The 18,116-nt window shown below is 41.7% G+C and overlaps 1 long non-coding RNA gene across 1 annotated transcript in view; it reads left to right on the top strand.

Annotated features, from left to right (window-relative positions):
* The window catches only part of LOC133280455 (uncharacterized), a 182,164-nt gene that overhangs the window by 55,432 nt on the left and 108,616 nt on the right, over positions 1 to 18,116 (top strand). The window contains exon 2 of the long non-coding RNA XR_009747173.1: positions 1,633 to 1,670. This is a non-coding gene — a long non-coding RNA (uncharacterized LOC133280455). The remainder of the gene's footprint in view (positions 1 to 1,632; positions 1,671 to 18,116) is intronic.

The following is an 18,116-nucleotide window of genomic DNA, read 5'->3' as shown; positions in this document are numbered from 1 at the left end:
TTCCCGTGTTAGGAGCTAGAGGCAATTAGATGTTTATTGATTCAAAGCCAGAAAAGATACTTCGTGCGACACGTACTAGAGCTAGGGAACCCCAGCCTCGGGATGCTGCACACTTGCCTTATCTTCAGAAAATACTGTTTCTGTGATAGACAAATAAATTTTGAGGAGATTCTCTTTAGTTACTAAAACTAATGACAGTATTATCACATATAAATGACATAGGTTTTCGAAATGTATTAAGGGATCTTTGTATGTGATTAACTGCAATGAATAATTCTGGGAAGAAGATGGGTGTGTTGGCCTACAGAAAGTTTTGAATTTCCGAAGTGCTTGTCTTCATCAGGAAAAGGTGAAGAGCTCATCTGACTTGGCTTTTTTTTCCCCCTTTTCTCCCCGTCTCCCCTGAAGTTTTAGGATAAAAGGAGTTGGTACGTTTAGGGAAGAAGGAAAGAAAAATGATTTCACTTACAAATTCATGGGCCTGTCCAAGTAAAAGTTTCCCTGCATGACTGCTACATTTCTGTAGTGGATTTTGGGCTTAAGTAATCTTTTCTAAAGAGGAAGTATCTCCTCAAAATGCCCCAGAGTGGCTTTATGTGTGAAAAGACACCTTAGGATAATAATGATGTTTGAAGTGCTTTGCTAAGTCGAGGACTGGTTTAGGACATTTTAAGTAGATGGCATGGCAGATTGTCATCAGATCTGGAAAACTGCCCATCCCTTATCTGTGGTAACATATGTGTAGCACAAAAAGTATGTGAGAATCGCTACGATATACTAGGCTTTTGCCAACTAGATTGTTGCTTATTGCTGGAGAGGATTGATCCTTGCTGGTATGATCTAAACAAACACCAGTGATGCTGGACTATGCTAAAATGCCTTATAGCAGTAAATACAAAGAACTAGGCATTTTTTTTTGGCTGGTTAGAATGGCTTGATTCTTTAGGTGGATGGAAGATGAAATTGCAGCCCCATTAGGGCAGGGAGCAGCAAACGCAAGGGGTATTAAATAGGGCTGCATTTAGACTCTTTTAAGTTCTTTTGTGTGTATTCAGCGATGACCTCTATTAGATACCATATAGGTAAACAACAAAATCCTTAACACAAAATAGCAAGGATACTGGAGTAGATCGTAGCTGACACAAACTGGCAGAGATCCACTGGCACTGGTGGGGCTGACAGCTTGTATCGGCTGTGCGAATACTGGCTCATGTCCAGGGCTTCAGAAGCGGGGTTGGGGCCATTATGTTTTTTCTTGTCTTGTGACAGGGATGTGAATTTGGCTTTAAAAAGTAGGGCAGTATCATTGCTACTGTTTTTAAGTGTTTAAGATCAATTTTTATATGCCACCTTGGTCTAGAAATCTCCTTCTGTAACTACTCATGGAAATGAGAAAGATCTAATGCAATTAACCTGAATGATGGAATAGAATCATAGAATAGTTAGGGTTGGAAGGGACCTTCAAAGGTAATCTAATCCAACCCCCTGCAGTGAGCAAGGACATCTTCAGCTATTATCAGGTTGCTTAATGTTTGCGGCTAATTAATAATTTTAATGACATTATTAAAATTCATGAAGAAATCTTTTGTTGCAGTGCACTTAACGTGCTTTTCATTTCTTCCTCCCATATAGGAATGCAGTAGATCTCCCAGCTCATGGACTCTGCCATGGTAAGTTAAATGGTTCATGTCCTGTGTGTGGATGATTGGGTGCTTTGAAGTTGGACTTCTTGGGGAATGAAGCATGGTGCGAGAAGAGACAGAAGAGCTAGTTCTGCTTGTATAGGCTGAAGAGGGATTTTCAGGGTTTCCTTTCAAATTGCACTTTGGAGTGGACAAGTAGAAGGGAAGCCAAAGTATCTTCCTTCTGGGGTCAGTGGTTTGGCTGACAGAACGTATTTGAAGTGGCTTCTTACAAGGATTCTGTGTTGTCTGCCTTACATATAGTTGCCTGATTGCTACAAATTTTACATGTTGATTGTGATTTCAGAGATGCATTTACTGAGACAGATGGAGGCAGGGATCACAGATATGCAAGTCTGGATTTAATTATATAAGCCTAAATTTGAAATGTCTCTTGCTCGGTCTTCTGATTGTATCTTGCACAGGCAGTGCTTCATATCTTGTATTTACGGTAGGCTTGGTAAAATATCAGTAAAAAGAACTGTTTCCTTACACCTGAGTCTTCATCTGTATGGTTTGCTGTCTGGAAGTAGGCCTATGATGTTTTGAAGTTGTCTTTCTTCTCTCTTCAGTTGCACGTTGGAGAAATTCCTTCTTGTGTCTTTAATAAAGTACCAGGCAATGACAGAAGCTTTGTTCATACATCTTTTTCAAGTGAAATGTATTTAACTACTGGCACTTAAGATTAAGGCTAAAGTCCAAACAGAGTCAGAAATTAAGATCTGATTGGAAATCTCAGAATCTACAAAACCAGGTTAAATGAAAATTTAAGAGGTTCTGATCTTACATTATTTTATAAAGGCTTAGATTAGTCTCCTCAACTCAACAGGTTTAATTACATCAGAAGGAATACTCAGCTATACCCAAGAAGGTAATTGCTAACGTAGCAAGTCAATTACCTACAAACTTTTGGCACAGTGAACTGTTAAGTAAAGAATGTGCTAGAAGTGCTCTGTTGCAGAACTGGGCTTTCATTCCCGGATTAGCTCAGTGGCATTGAAAAGATTTCACTGAAAGAAGATTGGAAAGTCTTCTAGATGTTCAGCTCAAATACTGCAGTACTACAGAAGAGCTTGAGTGTGTGTTTGTAGACCCTAGGTTTGGTGTTACTTCTGTACTGACAGTGTTTGCTAGCTGTCTGTCCTGTGTCTATTCATGGTTTCTAGAAGAGGAGTGAGGGAATAAGTCATGGAACACCTTTGAAGAGCAAGCGTCAAATATTTAGTATGTGTATGTGTGCAGTATAGGACATGCAGGTGATAAATACATTAAATGTATGTTTGGTGACCTCTGAGGCACAGTATGTAGCTTATTGCCCTTCTCTTAAAGCTACTTGTTGCCTGCCAGTAGGAGTTCAAACAAGGCCAGTAGTTAATGGCCATTGTCCCTTGGCACAGTCAGTGGCTGCTGCCTTGAAATGTATGGAGTTGCTGGGTTCAGTCTTTGTGATGAGGAGACTTCACTTACTCCTATTCCTCTTGAAGCTCCCTGGTCCCTTGCCCATTAGGCTGAACAAGACTTTTTTGCAATGTTTAGTGATGGTCTGCTGAATCAATCCCTTGAACATCTGGATTCCAAGCCTGCTGCTGATCTCTGCTTTCGTTTTTCCATTACTTTTAAATGAAGCAGGAAGGCTGTTGAGGGAACATCAAAATGAGAGCAAAGTGGCGGGGGGACACCTTTGGTGAGGTTGCTGATTGTTTCCCCATGCATGTTAATGCAGTGAGATAGCACTAACTATTGAAACAAGGCTTCTTCCTATAGTTCTCTTCAGACACAAACCGGTTAACTGTACATATGTCTGAAATAGATAGCTGTCCTTGCTATAAAGAAGAGTTTTTAAATAAAGATCAACACTGTTTCTGGGAAGCTGTGGAAAGTTTGTGAATGCTAGGTGAACACCAGTTTCTTTAAGTATTTCTCAGGCTTGTGGCTCTGACCAGTATTTACAAGCTTCATCTAATTTCAGTCTGAGTGATGTTTAAAAGAGGCAGAAAAAGCCAATGCTGTTTTGATGCTAATGTGCTCAGGACTCTACACTATGATATAATACGCCAATTCTAGGAACTTCAGTGTTATCTTAATAACAAATGAGAAGTACTGAGATTAATGGTGGTTTGTTCACTAGTTTTTTGAACTCATGAGAGCAATTGCCATCTAAACTGTGCAGCTATTTTGATTCTGATGAAGGGGGAGACAGGAAAAATTATTACTTCAGAATAAAAGGTCCAAGAAGATTATTCTTCTCATCTCCTTGCCTCATCGCATGCTTTTATCGTCTGTCCTTTAGACAGCCGGCTGGTTTGTTTGAAATGAGAAATGCTATTTTTTATGCTGCTTCCAAAGTACTGATTGACTTCTGTGCTGCGGTTGTGGGGAGGCCTTAAGAGAGCATAGCTCAAGGAAATGGGTCTGGGATGTGCCTTGCTCAGTGGTCTCTGTAGAAACAGGCAGATCTCATGGTCCCACGGTGCGATGGCAGTGCTGTTTGCACGACCGGAGACTGATAAAAGCCAGATCAGCCTTCAGACTGACTTGTGTCCTTGACTCAGTGTGCTGCAGAAATGTGGATCTGAGAGTGTGTGTGGCATCTTCTCTAAAGACCCATTCAGTTTGGGGGGGGGGGCAAGGTTTGAACTGGGTTTATCCACTTCTTTCTAAGCTCACCTAGACCATCATTAATATTCCAGTATCCTGGCCAGTAGCAGTTTCTTGCATAATGCATCAGCTGTCCCTTGTAGCCTCTGTACTAGTGCTGTGTGTTGTGACAGCTGCTCTTGTACCCTATAAACCCACTGCCAAGCAATGAACAGTTGTGCAGACTAAAGCAGTCCTAACGACCATCTACCTCCTTGAGGAGTTCTTGTCTGTATAGACTTATAGCAGTTGCTGGAGCAGTCCAACAGTGGGGAAAATGAATGAGAGAAAATGAAAAAAGGGAAGAGGTTTCTGCAGAAGGCAGAGGTTGAACAGGATGTGTAAGGAAAGAAAATGATGAGAAAATGAACAGTGGGAAAAGTGACTAAAAGACCATTAACCAATTCAGAATCATCTGCTCCTCTCTTCCCATGGTGGAGTGGAAACATACACTGGGAGTAGATATAGGTGTATGTGTATACATACTGATATAGGTATTAATAATTAAGAAGCTGTATTGAAAAGGCATATAGGAAAAGCAGAATTAGGAAAATGTATTGGATGCATCAAAGATGGTTCTTTTAAGATAACAATAGTGTACATTAAAATTATTAAATACAAAAATTAGACTGTAGGACTCTGCTTATAAAGAATGACTTAAAGAAATAGACAATACAAAACACTGAAAGGGAGTGAATGCAGATACAAGAAAAAAATTTAGGTTACATGGGCCATTAAAAAGATACTATAAAAAGTTTTCCCGGCTATTTGGATTGTGGATGGAATTAAACTGCACTAAATTGCTTTGGGTTTAATGAGGAAAATTAAAGCAGATTTTTTTTGAAATATTAATACAGGTTCACATTGTGCCTGTGGTCTTTGTAATCATCTTTCTAATGTAGCTTTTCCCCATTTGCCTGGTGATGAAATGAAAGTGCTTCTTACTTCTTTCTTTCTCAGTTCTCAGTGCACAAAAGGTGGAGTTAATTTAATGCAGGAAATCCATCTACACGGCAGCTAGTCAGAATGTTAAGGAAGTAGATACCAAGTAAGTAAAACTTTTTTAGAAAAGGCCCTGTTTTCTTGTACTAGGCATGTTTTTTTTAGGTGGCATGTCTTTTTTGAAACGAAACTGAATTCACTACAACATTACACATTTGACAACCATCCGTAGGACTGTATTGAGAGGGCCAGTACTTCAAGCAGTTGTTTAGCAGCCAATGTACCAGTGAGGGAGTGTTTCTCAAAGACTCTCTAGTAAGTAAATGCATGGAGCCTTAACCTGCCACCAGTTCTGTCTGTAATGAAAGTGCTCATCATCCTCCTAGGTAAGTATATTCTCTTCTCCTATAGAAGTGAAAGGTCTTAGAGAAAATAGCAAGCACAGTAAGCGTCTTCCAGGGGCACATACCTTTTGTAGGTAAAATATGAAGTACATAAACCTATATTTACAGAATTCATAGTCAATTGCTTTTTCACAGCTTAAGTAACTAAATTGAGAGCCATAGTAGAAAGGAAGATATTGGAAGCTAATGCTGTTCATCTGCAGTAGCTCTGAGCAAGCTGCTCTTGGAATTCTGCCCCGATCCCTGATGTCAGCAGTAAAATCAGTGTTATGTCCTCAGGTTGTTTTTGTTTCCTTGGTCTGTTATTTAATCATGGAAGATTTTTGCGTAATATTACAAGTTTTCTGTAATTTGATAATTTTACATTAGGAAGCCCCACTGAAATACTGTTTTCTTTGAAAATGAGTACTTAGTTGAGAGCTCTGTTTGTCCTGCTTATGGATAGGTCTGGAGGACATACGATTCTCTAAAACCTTCTGTTTGCTCTTTGCTCCCACAATCCCTTTTGATGATGTCTTCACAAGGCTGTTGACCTCACTTTTTGAGTCTGTCACCAAGCCACCACTTCTGAGAGTTTTGTTGCTGAATTGTACTTTCAGAGAGGATCAAGGAAGGAAGTGGTAAATGCTCCATCTCTGTCAGTGTTCAAGGCCAGGTTGGACAGAGCCTTGGGTGGCATGGTTTAGGGTGAGGCATCCCTTATGATGGCAAGGGGCTTGGACCTAGATGAGCTTAGGGTCCTTTCCAACCCAAACTATTCTATGATTCTGAATTCTTTTTCTTTCTTTGAATAGCTGAGAAGGAGATGGTAGGGATCTGTTGGTTGGAGTCCAAGTGGTTTATATTGTAGCCTTCAAAATCGGTGAGAAATCTCTCCCCCTCAAGCTATGAAGAGTTTTCCCCCAAAGGTCAAGTTCTCTGTGAGCCAAACTTTACATAGATTGGAAAAGAGCTCCTGAAAGACTTCCTTGTATGCAATTACTCCACTGAATTTTTGCTTCTTCGCATAGGATCTAAAACCACATGTACAGAGGGTTCATACATGAGTATGTATCTGCAGCTGTAGTGTGTATGTAGTATTTTATTTTCATGACTTTTTCAAGCTAAATTACTTAAGCATAACTGCCATAAAATGTGCAAAAGCTGCAGTTCAGTTTTCACTCCAGCAATTCAGTTTGAGGGTTTCTATTCACATGAAAAGGAAGTAGTCACCCATCTGACAGTCTGTCTCACAGCCTGAATTGTAATCTGAAAATATTTAGCGCCTGAAAAAATGGTCTCTGTAACCTCTTCATTCTTATTTCTTTTGACTGGATCAGTCCACAATGTGAAAGGGAAGAGTGTAACTATATTTCTAAAGTCATGTGAGAGTGTTAAAAATGATGGAGGAAGAATAAAATAAAGTATAACTTCAGGAATAAATCTGCTTCTGCTCTTCAGTTAGTAAGACTTCTAAGGCACCATGGACAATCTTTTTTGAAGAGCCATGGTGTTGTTTCTCAGCTTTTTTCTTTTCCTGATGTTCCTTCGTACTTCGTAACATTTTAATTCCTTTCTGTGAAAACAAATGCAGAAACCTTCTATTTCTTGAAGTACTGCTCTTCAGGAATGTTTTCCTTGTGCAATGTCTGAATGCAGTGAAAAGGTGGTACATTCGTACTGCTAGGTATGCCTTTGACTGTGGGAGCTGCAGACATCCCCAGAGACCTTTTATGTCTTTATGCATGAAATGAGAAGATATAGTATTTCTTTTGTATCTCTGCTTTAGTTTTAATTGAGGGGAGTACCGGGCAAGGAGAAAGGAGAAAATTGCTAGTTGACATGTGTAGAAGCCTACTCGAAGCAAGTAACTTAGTTGAGGCATATGCTGTCGTGTGTGGTATACTGGGGCATTATTTTTGCTGGCTTCTAAAATTTTGAAGATGAGTTGGGTCCAATAATCTCTGGGATGCAAACAGTCTTGGATGATTAGGGTTGAGAAACATCAAACAATCATACTCTGTAACCTCTATTCTGTGCATTCAGTAGCCATATGTCTGCCTTGGATGAAACAACAGGTGCCAGCTAAAAATTTCCCCTTATGCTGACTTACTACAGCACCTCTGGGGGGGCCCTTATCACTGTTCACTGCAGCAGATGGAAGTGGCTTTACAGCCTGGAGAATTGAGATCAGGAGACGATCCTGTAACTTCAAATCTCAGAGCATACTGTAGCAACATGTCCAAGTGTGAAAAGATTTTAGTTTACAGGGTTTTGTTATAAATAGCTACAAATGACAACAACCTTACGAGTAGTGCTCACAGGAATCATGTGTTGGGGTGGGAAGGTCTGGAAATGGAAACACAGTGATTTTTGGAGCATGCTTTTGATTAAGAATCTTCAACTACCTTAATAAAGTTATTTGAATGTCTTCAGTAGGTTATACTTCCAGTTCAGAGAAGCTCATGCCATAATACCCCTTGTTGTAGAAGACCAGGGTTGTTCATGTTTTAACACACTGCCTGTATGATAGGAGGTGGAGTTTCCGCTCTCTTAAGAATTCATGACTGAATTATCCCCTCAGATCCCTGACCCTTGTCCAGAGCTGTTTGATAACCATGGATTCCATGTTCATGGCCAGGCATGCCAAATTGTGAAGCTGGAATCACACTCTGAACCCAGATCACTCTAATTTTTCCTGCCCGTGCCTGCACTGTAATGCAGTATCATCCCAAACCAGCAATGCAAGATCTGTTGCTCGTTGAAAGGGAAAACTAGTCAAGAGCTGATGACCACAGTGACCCCCAGTGAAGGCATCCACAAACAGCAAGGCAAGTGGAATTCAGTCCTCAAAGCCCTCAAGCTCCTCTGTTTGTATTTTGTTGGTGTGGTATTTCAGGATTTCATGCCTGCTCCCCAGACAGTGCTTGCTCTGTGTGAGAGACAGCCATTGCACATACTTATTCATGTGAGGACAGTTTTATAGAATATCTGACTGTGGGCTAGAACACCAGCTGTTGGGCTCCAGTGAGGTGTGCAGCACTCATCTGGACTTAGTATGATTACTTTTGCGTGATTTTAGCTTTGGTAACTCTTCAGCAGCTCTGCCTTGCTGTTTAATCAGCACTCATTCCTTTTCTAGTTTTCAGTCCTTGCTGTATACTTTCTGGCAGATGATTTTTTTTCTTGTTCAGGCTCTCCATAGGTTTGGTTGCCGTCTTCAAGAATCCTGTAAAATTAATGCATTGAGCCTCATTTATGATAAGAAAATGCCTTTTAATTTCTATTGCTATAACTGATGGAAGGCAGAAAAGATGGCATACAATGAATTCAGGTTTCTTTAGTAGCTCTGCGGTGACAGATGAACAGAAATACTCTGTAGTCTACAATCAGGGCATTGAATGAGGCAACAGCTTTCTTCTAATGGACTGTTGTGTTTGTAATATATCATATACAGATATGAACTCTTTAACCTAGGAAGCAGAAGCACTTTCTTTGCAGTGTTGGAATTAAAGATGGTTAACATGTTCCTATAGATGGTTGTTCTCATTACTGGGCTGTAGTTGACTTTTGAGAGCAAGCTATTCCTTGCAAGAACCTAAGCTCTGAAGTAAGATCAAGGACCACCAAAATAAGATCCCATTGTCTGAAAGCATTTGACTGTTTCACATTTCTCAATGGTAAGCACAGAGATGGTATTGTATTTCGGTAGTTATTTGCATCTGTTGAATAATAGAGACTTGCTGCAAAGGAGTCAATAGTATTCTGCAGCCATATTCTATTCGTGCCCCTTGCAGCATGTTACCTGTTGTGGGTCACAGGGGTGGTATTTGGCTGTGCAAGTGTGCTCTAATTAAATAATGGTAGGATCTTGCTACGTGTTACCACCAAACTGCTGAATCCCCCTGAACGTATATACATAGCTATATTGTGAACTAAAGAACTGTATTTGATGTTCTCTGAATTTCTGAATTTTCTTTGCTTCAGTGATTATTATTGTGTCATATCTTACATGTCCAGTATGTGCATGACACCTACTTCTTAACTGTACTTGGAGAACAACTACTGTAGAGCACAGAAGCACCCTGTCAACACTAGACTGTGCTTTGACTCTCAACTTGGAGCTGAGAAGCTGGAAGGAGTGAGAGGGTACCTGTGGGCCTCAGTAGGGAAGTTCTGGATACCAGGTACAGGCAGTGACTTTTTTGGTTTTGACCAGTTATCCTAATTGTATGATGGAGAATGCCATTGAGAAAGAAGAGAAGCTTTGTCTGGGATATTGGATGCTCCCTTTATTAGGCTTGGGTAAATGAAACTAAGTTTAGGAACACAGGAAAATCTCCTGGGAGCTTATTTGCTTTGATTGCTAAACCTTTTGAAGTGTGCTTATTGCTGTAAGGAAGGAAATCTGGAAAAGGTCAAGTATGAATTAGGTGAGAAATACAGAAAGGAATTGCTTGAGATGGTCATTAAATAAGACAAAAATGAGATTTGGGAGTAAATGGAACAGTATCACTGTAAAGGTGAAATGCCTCAGCATAAATCAGTAAAGACAGTGAAACTAGAACAAGTCTATCCAGGATGCACTGATTTTGTAGTCCAATTCCAGTCCAGTGAAACTGATATTTGCAAGAGCCTCACATTCCAGTGTACATGCCTGTTTGTGAAGACCTTGCAAAGACTAAAGGTCAGTCTGTCTCTGTCTACTGTACATACATAGTTCTAATACAACTGTTACCATCACATCTAGGCAGTAGGAAAAATTATCAATATTATCATCTTTGGTGTTGGGGAATGTCTAAAGCCCTGCTACATTGGACCATTGAGTGACTGATATACGCAAAGCTGGTCCCAGCTCCTGGAAGCTCAGGATCTGGTGTTTTGAGCAAGGAGATAGCTATGGGTGAATAATCAGATGAGCAGAAAACAAAAGTATGGCAGTAGCACTGCCTTGCAGTTGGAAGAGCAGTGTAGCCACAAGTAGCTTGGAGACTGAGTCTCCAAAGAGTCAAAACATTTGAAAAAGGGATGTCTTTATTCTTCTTGTAGTGGCATTAGGGAGTGTTAGTGAAATGCTCTGGGATCCTTGATGCTCTGTTGCTTTGCTGCCTGCTTTTAATGTGGGAAGACTCAGTCTTGCTGATCCTGGGTGGTTATTCACACTCTTAATTAATCAAAACAGCAACTGCAGGGGTATTCTTGGGCTTTTGTCTTACTTGTCCCCCTCTTTAAACTAAAGTAAAAGGCCACTAATGTAAAGCAGGTAATTGTTCTGAAGGGGGCTCCAGGAGCAATCACAGAGATAAAAACAGAGCAGATGCATACAAACCAAAAAAACTGCTCAGCAAATCACTTAGTTATTTTTAATATTTACCTTTTAAGCTGTAGTTTTGTGTGAATAATGTTAGTATCAATGGTAATATCTGCTGAGATGAACTGAACCAAAAATGTAATAGAAAAATGTTACCCTGTGCCATAGTTTTCAGTCGGGAGAGTCAGAAAGCTGATGGAAATCTGCAAGGACTAATTGTGTCCCTGAATTTGAGACTGGTGTCACTGCTCTACTCAGTCTCATAGACTCCCAGACTGGTTTGGGTTGGAAGGGAACTTAAAGCTCATCCAGTTCCATCCCCCTGCCATGGGCAGGGACATCTTCCACTAGAGCAGGTTGCTCCAAGCCACATCCAACCTGGCCTTGAACACTGCCAGGGATGGGGCAGCCACAGCTTCTCTGGGCACCCTGGGCCAGTGCCTCAGCCCCTTCACAGGGAAGAATTTCTTCCTAATGTCTCATCTCAATCTTCCCTCTGGCAGTCTAAAGCCATTCCCCCTTGTCCTGTCCCTACAGGGCCTTATCAAAAGCCCCTCTCCAGATTTTTTGTTGGTCCCTTTAGGCACTGGAAGCTGCTCTAAGGTCTCCCCTTAAGGAACCTTCTCTTCTCCAGGCTGACCAAGCCCAGCTCTCTCAGCCTGTCTCCAGAGCAGAGCTGCTCTCAGAGCATCTCCGTGGCTTCCTCTGGACTCATAGAATCATAGAATAGTTAGGGTTGGAAAGGACCTTAAGATCATCAAGTTCCAACCCCCTGCCATTGGCAGGGGCGCCTCACACTAAACCATATCACCCAAGGCCTCATCCAACCTGGTCTTGAACACTGGATGGAGCATTCACAACCTCCCTGGGCCACCCATTCCAGTGCCTCACCACGCTAACAGGAAAGAATGTCCTCCTTATATCCAGTCTAAACTTCCCCTGTTTAAGTTTGAAACCATTACCCTTTGTCCTATCACTATAGTCCCTAATGAAGAGTCCCTCCCCAGAATCCCTATAAGCCCCCTTCAGATACTGGAAGGCTGCTATGAGGTCTCCACGCAGCCTTCTCTTCTGAAGGCTGAACAGCCCCAACTTTCTCAGCCTATCTTCATACAGGAGGTGCTCCAGTCCCCTGATCATCCTCAGGGCCTTTCTCTGGACTTGACAGTTCCATGTCCTTTCTATGTTGAGGACACCAGAACTGCACACAATACTCCAGGTGAGGTTTCACAAGAGCGGAGTAGAGGGGCAGGATCATCTCCTTCGACCTGCTGGTCACGGTCCTCTTGATGCAGCCCAGGATGCAGCTGGCTTTCTGGGCTGCAAGCGCACACTGCCTGTTCATGTTCGATTTCTCATCAACCAGCACCCCGAAGTCCTTCTCCACAGGGCTGCTCTGAATCTCTTCTCTGTCCAACCTGTAGCTGTGCCTAGGATTGCTTCTACCTAGGTGTAGGACCTTGCACTTGTCATGGTTAAACTTCATGATGTTGGCATCTGTCCACCTCACAAGTGTGTCAAGGTCCCTCTGGATGGCATTCCTTCCCTCCAGCGTATCAACCAAACCACAGAGTTTGGCGTCATCGACAAACTTGCTGAGGGCGCACTCAATCCCACTGTCCATGTCAGCGATGAACAGCTTCTCATCCCTTTTGTGTTGGGGCTCCAAAGCTGAATGCAGTTGTTGCTTACTACCTCTTGTTTTTTAATATGTCTCTAACCAGTAGCAGCTGAATGTCCTGCAGAGAACATCTTTAGTTTGTGTCTGCATGAATGTGCATAGCTGGTTTCAGTATTTAATTGTTTGATATCTTTGAAGGAAGCCACAATAACTATCTTTAAAATGTCTTCCCCCCCCCCCCAGTTTCAAATAAAATATGCTGGATACATTAACTGTTCCCTTTCTTGCTGTTTGCAAGCGCTTGAAAATGTCAGCAGCCTTAGGAAGTTATTTACAACAGGAGACAGGGTTCATCCTTTTTTCTTTTTCTTTTTACTTCTTCTTTTTTCTTCCTTTTTGTTTTGGTTTGTTTTTACACGGGAGATTTATGTTTATACACATTCTGGAGATGAAAGAAAACACTACATAGCTCCACTGTCAGAGCAAAATAAAATGCAAATGCTCTGTCTCAGTGTAGGTCTCTGGTGAAAGCCCAGAGCTGAGCTACCTGGGTAACCATTGGCAGTGCAGCTAAATACGTACTATCCCCATTTGGGATTTGGATGCTGGTTCTGGTGACAAGCCCACCACTGATATCTGGTAACACTCTAGTTCAGATGTGCTTGGGCATGCTGCTGTCACATCACATCACAGTGAGGATCTGCTTTGAGGAGACAGCACCTCATCTTTACTGCCTGCAAGAGATTGAGCCAAAGCATCAAGACCATCTTGAGGTCTTGGGCTCTAGGTGATTGATTGCTGGGTGTCTGACAGCTCCATGACCCCACAAGGCACTGCATGCCCTCAAGCTGTTAAAACGCTGGTGGCCATGCCTTCCCCTGCCAAGTAGGAGGAGATGTCAAAACTTTTACTGATGGTTGTGACAGGGATATCCACTGTTCTACAGGGACTGGGAGTTGTGTGCGCTCCCTGATGCCATTCTGGGTGCCTTAAACCTGGTTACCTTTGCCTGTAGTGTTTATGAAGTAGGATTGTGAAAGAAATGGCTGAGGGGGTGTTTTCTCCAGTGACAAAAACCTGAGATCTCAGTAGGAATATTTTATTCAGTGAAACAGCAGCTCCTGTAAATCAGCATTGCTCCTTTGAAGAGACTGGGGAGACGGTGCTTTATATTGGCAGCTGTATCTTGTTCTTAATCTTCAAATGAGGATATTATGCATAAACATCATGAGTTGTTCTCCTCAAATGGTGTGGGAAGTACGCATTTTGACCTTAATGACCTGCAATCTGTTAGCAGTTTTCAGCAATTACACACTTCATATAAATGATAAATGACTAATATTATAGAATGCATTCACTTTACACTCTTCCACCTCTTAGTAGTTACTTGCTTGCAGTAAAACTGTATCCTGATTTTGGGGAAATGAATACAAACTTTAAAGAAAAATGCACAAAGATCACAGAAATGGCCTGGTAGAGTTGCTTGTGCGTTATGCTTGTCTACAGCAACAGCCTAATAAACACACTAGGGTGACTCCAGCTTCCATTCATTATCTTAGACTGAAAGGAGAGAATATCCCACCTAGTCCAGGCATCTCATGAGAGTAATTAAGTTTTCTGTAAATCCTTCTCGCCAGAATTGTAGTTTGTGTGGAAAGAAATCCCTCTGCGTTTTCCATTCTTCAGACTTATTTCTGCTTTGCCTTTAGCCTGCTGTTCTTTTTTCTTGCCTTAAATGTTTGTACTCGGTAACATGGCCAAATCTTGACTGTCACTTGAGTGTTTACACAGCTTCCTTCAGGCATAGCACTGCCTACTTGGCCTTCCCACCATGGTCACCTCCCTGCCTCTGGTGGGGCATAAAGGCTCATCAGTTTCAATTCTGGTAATTGTTTCTGGCTGTGTTAGTTATCCAAATAGTCAGGGTGGATGTGGCTTGGAGCAACCTGTTCTAGTCGAAGGTGTCCCTGCCTGTGTCAGGGGGTTGGAACTGGATGAGCTTTAAGGTCCCTTCCAACCCAAACTAGTCCGGGATTCTATGAAAATGGCTTAGGCTTCCCTTTCATGAAGGTTCTTCCATTCTGGGCTTTCCAGAATGGCTGCTCGCGCAGCCCTTCCTGTTTCACTTTCGGTGGCAGCATCACAAGATAAGGCAGTAGGTTCATTGCAGTAAGCTCCAAATGCTCTTTATGTTAGGTTGTTTGCAGTGCTGTAGTTTGCTGCTCTACTGCCAGTATCATCACCTTCTATAAAGCTTAATTTAATTCTTCCTTAATTACCTCTTTGTATTAGCATATACATCTCAGGTGGAAGCTTTGAACAGCATACATAAGACTATGGATGTCACAGAAAAAGTCTGTTTTCATGTCCTTGTCTGTGGTTGCATGGGACAAACCTTTGATGCTGTTGTAAAGATGTCCAGGAATGGGAAGAGAGCTTCATGCTCCTAAAACTTTTTTAGATAATTTTTGCTAAGGACCAGCATGGTGGGAGTTGCATGTGTTTACTCCAAGTTCTCTGACTACCTTCTACCAGGATGTGTATTACTTCGCTTTACATTGGTATTTTGTCAAATTACATGAAGAGAAGAAATCTCTAATGTACTTATTATAGAATCCCAGACTGGTTTGGGTTGGAAGGGACCTTAAGCTGGCAGGGACCTGACCCATAGGCAGGGACATCTTCCACTAGACCAGGTTCTCCAAGCTACATCCAACCTGGCCTTGAACACTGCCAGGGATGGGGCAGCCACTGCTTCTCTGGGCACCCTGTGTCAGGGCCTCACCACTGTCACAGGGAAGAATTTCTTCCTAATGTCTCATCTCAGTCCCCCCTTTGTGAGGTTAAAGCCATTCCCCTTGTCCTGTCCCTACCGGTGCTTTTCAAAAGCCTCTTTCCAAGATTTCTTGTAGGCCCCCTATATGTGAGGTATTACCTGAATACTGTCAGGACCATGAAGACATCTCTAAGTAAACCACATATCTTACTTTTGGAGTGAGCTGAAACAGAAATGTTTTTCTCTCAGATTTTTAATTTAGTCTCTGTGTTATTAGCAGTTGCACTGATCTTTGCTTCTTTGCCCATCTTTCCAGGTCCTGAAAAGCCCTGGGATTTATGGAGGTTATGGCTTGCAAGGTGCAATGGGTGTGGGAAGCTCCCACATTCATTTTAGATACTCCATGTGACTCTTTAATACCTTAGTGTGTGTTAATTTAAGTGTCTTTCCTTTCCAAGCTAATGCAGTTCTACTTTTCAAATAGATGTCTATTTGCAAAGTGTATGTTATATATAGAATTAAATACAGAAGAATATTGATCATATGTGGAGTTGGCTTCAGCAGATACTATGTAGACCCTTGTTTGCAACTTGATTATTTTCTTCTCTGTGTTATGCTTGTGATGCTATTATATGGTTTTGCTTCATTCCCCTTGCCTTCCTGTCCATGTTGTACTCTATATTTTGCCTTACTCAGTTTCTTCTCCATTTTCCTTCTGCCTCCTACTTGTTTTAGGCAGAAAAGAAAGCCGTTAACATTAACCTGTTGACTGAAGCTTTTAAAGCACAGTGTTCATAGGAATTCGGAAATGAGCAATATCGATTTCCCAGCTGTTACATAATCCGCATCTATAAAAACCAAATACATGTGACCTTTCCATGAGAATTCTATATTATTTTCTTTGAATGTCTCTGTGAAATTGTGTTTGTTAGAGAACTGTAGTTTGTATGGAGGTTATGAAGCTGCTCCTTTGGCATTATGAGGGGTTAGACCCAAATAGCTTCTGCAAGTTTGAACAAAATAGGACTGTTCCACACACACACTCCCTTTCCCCTTCTCCTTTTTCTGCATATTAGTCAATTTTGGTTGGTGACTATAGAGAGCAAGAGCTCCCCTCTGGAGCTCTTCTCTCTGACTTGTACAGCTCAACTCTTAATTCTGCTGAGGGCTGTGTCTGCAAGGTCAGTCCTTCCGGGATAAGTGATGAGATTTCAGTAACAAAACGTTGGCATCTTGAAGTAATTCACAAGGATTGAAATGGATATTAAAATACCCTTATTTATGTTGCTAACTCCTTAAATGACATGGAGAAAGAATTTTAAAATCTGATTTACCCTTTCTACTTGTGATCTGGCTTATGCTTGACATCTGTCTGCCTTTATCTCTCTACAACTACCTGACAGGAGAATGGAGCCAGGAGGTGGCTTCTCCCAAGGAAGAAGTGATAGGACAAGAAGAAACACTTCAAGCTGCACTAGGGGAGGTTTAGGCTGGATATGAGGAACAATTTCTTCCTCAAAGGGCAGCCAGGCATTGGAACAGGCTGCCCAGGGCAGTGCTGGAATCACCGTCCCTGGAAGTGTTCACAAACCGTGTAGATGAGGCCCTTAAGTGACATGGGTTAGTGGTGGCCTTGGCAGTGCTGGGGGAACAGTTGGACTTGATGATCTTGAAGGTCTTTTCCAACATAAATAATTCTTGGATTCTATGACTTCAGCTGCTGAACGCAACCAGGCCATTTTGCTGCCCTTTTCCATCAGTTTCTGACAAGTTTCACTGTCAGTTTTTCACCCACCAGTGAGGTGTTGCAGTCCTGAAGTGGCAAACCAGGGCAGTCCTTGTTTACTTTAAAAAGTGCTTTCCCATGTAATTATTTCCTAAAAATTTCTAACTATCTCGTATTAGCCCTGACATTGCTCTCTTTCATAAAGTATTTAATTGGGGCTGAGTTTGGCTTGGTGGTATCTCTTTAAACGCCACACTTACACCCAAGGAAAAGACAGATGCTGTACTAACCTCCACTGATTGCTTTCTGATTGCCAGTTTAGTTGTCTTTCTTCAGCCATTTAAGATGGCCATATGGGAAATCAACAGTGATGATCTTTATTAAAGCACCAGAAGGGTGGTGCTTCACCTACACATAGAAGGGAGAGGGATCTGAACCCAATTAAAAACTGTATGAAACTGCCAGGGCACGCTAGTCATTTAAAACTGCTGAGGGCTGCAAAATGAACAGAAAGCTTGACAAAATATTTACACTGTTGCAGGTCCTGTGGGTAAATTAACCTCAGAAACAGCGAGGGCCACAAACTTGCTCTGTTTTGTTTCTTTTCCTGTAAAAAATCTGGGCTGTTGTATGTCTTTGCATGTGCAATGGCACTAATCAGTGAGAAAGGCTGTGGGAAGTTTAGCTATAAAGAAGTTACAGGAATTAGCTCTCATTGAGGGTCTGATTTGGTATCTGTGATGCTTCTTGTTCTGTTAGGAACAGGATAGTTTTAATATTGACTTTTCTAACAGTAGGAGTGACAATGATTTAAAATCCTTCAAAGCCTGCCCAAGCGCTTAGCAACAGGTATGGGAAACGAGACAAAGAAATTCTGTCGTTGAGGAGATGATGGGTTTTGATTTTGTCCAGCTAAATGTAGCATGTTCTTAAGTTAAATATATGGGCTACACTTGCAAAAGCAGCAAGCTTCACTGGGCTAGAAGGTGAAGTTCTTCAGTTATCTGAAGTGTTGAAATCTCCTTTAGCATTCTCTCT

The sequence above is a fragment of the Pezoporus flaviventris genome, unplaced genomic scaffold (assembly GCF_033815535.1).
Source record: "Pezoporus flaviventris isolate CSIRO_AGI_PZ_B2104156 unplaced genomic scaffold, CSIRO_AGI_Pfla_v1 ptg000083l, whole genome shotgun sequence".
Classification (NCBI taxonomy): domain Eukaryota; kingdom Metazoa; phylum Chordata; class Aves; order Psittaciformes; family Psittacidae; genus Pezoporus; species Pezoporus flaviventris.
Note: the sequence above shows the minus strand (reverse complement) of the source record. Positions and strands in the feature narration are given on the sequence as shown.